This window comes from Dipodomys merriami, unplaced genomic scaffold, assembly GCF_024711535.1.
Source record: "Dipodomys merriami isolate MVZ:Mamm:240054 unplaced genomic scaffold, mDipMer1.0.p SCAF_789, whole genome shotgun sequence".
In the NCBI taxonomy this organism is placed as follows: domain Eukaryota; kingdom Metazoa; phylum Chordata; class Mammalia; order Rodentia; family Heteromyidae; genus Dipodomys; species Dipodomys merriami.
The window spans coordinates 116,840-121,028 of NW_027206389.1; the positions used below are offsets into that span (position 1 = coordinate 116,840).

The 4,189-nt window shown below is 36.4% G+C and overlaps 1 non-coding gene across 1 annotated transcript; it reads right to left on the reverse strand.

The window, feature by feature from the left end:
- Positions 1-316: 316 nt before the first annotated feature.
- On the reverse strand, positions 317-423 carry LOC138818900 (U6 spliceosomal RNA). The gene has a single exon (XR_011369252.1). It is a non-coding gene; the product is annotated as a U6 spliceosomal RNA (small nuclear RNA).
- Between the last annotated feature and the right edge of the window lie 3,766 nt (positions 424-4,189).

Consider the following 4,189-nt stretch of genomic DNA (forward strand, 5'->3'; position numbering starts at 1 on the left):
CATAGAATTCCATTGTGTATATATACCACATATTCTTGATCCATTCATCTAGAAGGGACATCTAAGTTGGTTCCATATCTTAGCTATCATAAATAATGCGCAATAAACATAGTTGTGATAGTAGTTTTAGTATGGTCTTGTTTGTGGTCATTTAGGTAAATTCCCAAAAGTGGGATTGCTGGGTCAAAGGGGAGCTTTATGGGGAATCTTTTGAGGAACCTCCATAATGCTTTCCAAAGTGGTTGAACACGTTTACATTCCCACCAACAATGCTGTATGGTTCCCTTGTGGCCACATCCCCTCCAGCTTCTGTTGTAAAAATATGGAACACTCCACGAATTTGCATGTCATCCTTGTGCAGGTGCCATGCTAATCTTCTCTGTATCGTTCCAATGTTAGTGTATGTGATGCTGAATTGAGCACAGAATATTTTTTTTTGTTAAATAAAATGTATTTGTATTACAAATATTTCATTCATCTCTCCAGCCATGGTAAAACCAAACCACCTCCATGCCAAATAGCTCCTGAAGTAATTATTTAGGAATAGAAGTTATCACAATTGTATAAAAATATCTACCCACCACTCTAGAAATTAAATCTGAACTTATAAAGGATTGGGATTAATAATTATCTTTTCCTATGTTGCCAGGAATAGGTGGTGAATATTTTCTTTTTTTTTTAATTGTATTTTATTTTATTTGAGAACATACTGTACAGGGGGGCTACAATTACATGGGCAGGATAATGCATACATTTCTTACCAAGCATTGCAGCCTCCTCCTTTGTTTACCCTTCACTTGCACAGAATATTTTTTATATCTAAAGTGCAATTGATTTTTTTAAACTGCACAATTGAAAAAAAAGGAAGTTCAAAAGAATTGTCGTGAAATTTTACAACCATATTTTTCTTTTTTTCTTTTTTTATTTTTATTTTTATTTTCTGTGAACATACTGTACAGAGGGGTTACAATTACATGGGCAAGATAATGAGTACATTTCTTATCAAGCATTGCAGCCTCTTCCTTTGTTGACTCTTCACATCTCTTCCCAGCCTCCTCCCCCGGCTCCTCCCCCCCCCCCACCAAAGTTGTAAAGTTCGTTTTCGACATGACAACTTGTACTTCTCATTGTTGCAACGGGTCCACCTGTATCCTTAAACGACTTCTTTTTCCCCATCTCCTCCACAGATTATACCGACATCAAATATAGTGAAAGCAGGGGTTATACTGTGAGGGAGGGACATACAAAGCAACAAAGAAATAATCTTATAAATGCGTTAGAAACAAATGCATGAAAGAAAAAAAACATTTAAATGCATATCTAAGGGTTAATTTTCTTAACATCACATTATCTGAATCTTTTTTGCTTGACTTATACATATACTATATATTGCAAATAAGGGAAACCATGGGACCTATGTTTCTTTGGGCCTGGCTTACTTCACTTAATATAATTTTTTCCAAGTTTTTCCATTTCCTAACAAATGAGGCAATGTCATTCTTTCTGATGGAGGCACAAAATTCCATTGTGTATATATACCACATTTTCTTGATCCATTCATCTACTGAGGGGCACTGGTTCCATATCTTGGCTATGGTAAATAATGCTGCAATAAACATAGTTGTGCTGGTAGCTTTAGTGTGGTCTTGTTTGTAAGCATTTGGGTAAATGACCAAAAGTGGGATTGCTGGATCATAGGGGAGCTCTATGTGAAGTATTTTGAGGAACCTCCATACTGCTTTCCAAAGTGATTGACCAAGTTTACACTCCCAGCAACAATGAAGTAAGGTTCCCGTCTGTCCACATCCCCTCCAGCATCTGTTATTATTAGATATTAGAGTTCTTGATTTTTGCCATTCTAACTGGGGTGAGGTGGTACCTTAATGTTGTTTTGATTTGCATTTCTTTTATGACTAGGGAGGTTGAGCATTTCTTCATGTGTCTATTGGAAAGAAGGATTCTTTCTTCTTCAGAGAAGTTTCTCTTTAAGTCTTTAGCCAACTTATTTCTTGGGCAGTTGTAGAACCATACATTTCTTACATAAGCACACATTTAAGAATAAAGTCAAAATGACATGTCAAAAACAAAATAATTCCAGATGTTTGTTATTCAAGAAATGTATAGGAGGAGGAATTCAACTATTCTGTACAAGGCACCTGTCATAATGAACACTGCAGCAAGTGTTAAGGTTTGTTAAAAGTTTTAATGTTTTAAATATATTTAATTTTGGGAATTTGTTTATAAATGCCAAAATTAGGACTGTTTGGCAGGTATAAAACTTTTCTATAAAGTATTTAAGATTTATAGTAACAGACATATACTACTAAGTATGTGCATTTCAGAGTTTAGGGAAATTTTATTAATGAGAAGTCACAAAGTTTTTGTGTAAAGAAGCAGAATAAAGAGTTCACACTTTGTTTACTACACAGTTTCTGTTAAAACTTTAGGGCTTCCTTAGTTTATATGTTAATGAGGAAAAATGATGATATAAGCCATAAACAAATAATGAGATATGCCATAAATAGTAATCTTAGTGGGTAACTTTAAAGACTGCTCATATTCTATAAAACTCTTGTTGAACTTCACAACCTTAGTCAGTGTTAAATGTACATGATTATGAGAAAATAGTAAAACCGAATATGTAGCATATTTCAAATAGTTAAAACACATGTTTTTAATTTTATTAATTAATATTTAATTATTGGTTTTCTTTATTTGTAACATTGTTTTACTTGTTGACATATAGTACAACTTTTTTTGGGGGGGGTATCCAGTCATGGGGCCTGAACTCTGGGCCTGGACCCTGTCCCTCAACTTTTCAGCTCAAGGCTAGTGCTCTGCCACTTGAGCCCCAGCGCCACTTCTGGCATTTTTCTTTTTGCTTATGTGGTGCTGAGGAATCGAACCCAGGGCCTCAGGCATGCAAGGCAAACGTTCTACCACTGAGCCACCTTCCCAGCCCTTGTACAACCTTTTGTAAGTCATCATTAGGAGGTACTTTGAGAAGGTTACTTGGATGGCCAAACCAATTTTTATAGGTGCATGTTAATTTACAAAGAGGAAAATTAAGAACAAAATATGTATTATATCTAAAATATACTTGGAACTCAAAAAATTAAACCACCCAACAACAAATCCTCAAAGAAACTACTGCCCAATAAATAAGTGGGCGAAAGTCTTAAAGAGAAACTTCTCTGAAGAAGAAAGAAGGATGGCCAATAGACACATGAAGAAATGTTCAACATCCCTAGCCATAAAAGAAATGCAAATCAAAACAACATTGAGATATCACCTCACTCCAGTTAGAACGGCAAAAATCAAGAACTCTAACAACAACAGATGCTGGAGGGGATGTGGACAGAAAGGAACCTTATTTCATTGTTGGTGGGAATGTAAACTTGTTCAACCACTTTGGAAAGCAGTATGGAGGTTCCTCAAAAGACTTCACATAGATCTCCCCTATGATCCAGCAATCCCACTTTTGGGCATTTACCCAAATGCTTACAAACAAGAACACACTAAAGCTACCAGCACAACAATGTTTATTGGAGCATTATTTACCATAGCTAAGATATGGAACCAACCCAGATGTCCCTCAGTAGATGAATGGATCAAGAAAATGTGGTATATATACACAATGGAATTCTATGCCTCCATCAGAAAGGGTGAGTTTGCCTAATTTGTTAGGAAATGGAAAGGCTTGGACAAAGTTATATTAAGTGAAGTAAGCCAGGCCCAAAGAAACATAGGTCCCATGGTTTCCCTTATTTGTAATATCTAGTATATGTATGAGTCAAGCGGAAACGGTCAGATAATGTCATGTCAGGAAAATGAACCCTTAGATGTGTATTTTAATGTTTTTTTCTTTCATGCATGTGTTTCTAATGCATTTATAAGATTATCTCTTTGTTGCTTTGTATATCCCTCCCCCACAGTATAACCCCTGCTTTCACTATATTTGATGTCAGTATAACTTGTGCAGGAGATGGGGAAAAACCAGTTGTTTAAGGATACAGGTGGACATGTTGCAACAATGAGAAGTACAAGTTGTCATGTCCAAAACTAGCTTTACAACGTCGGTGCGGGGGGGGCGGGGGAGGAGAAGGATTGGGATTGGGGGGAGGGGGGAGACTGGGAAGGGATGTGAAGGGTAAACAAAGGAGGAGGCTGCAATGCTTGGTAAGAAATG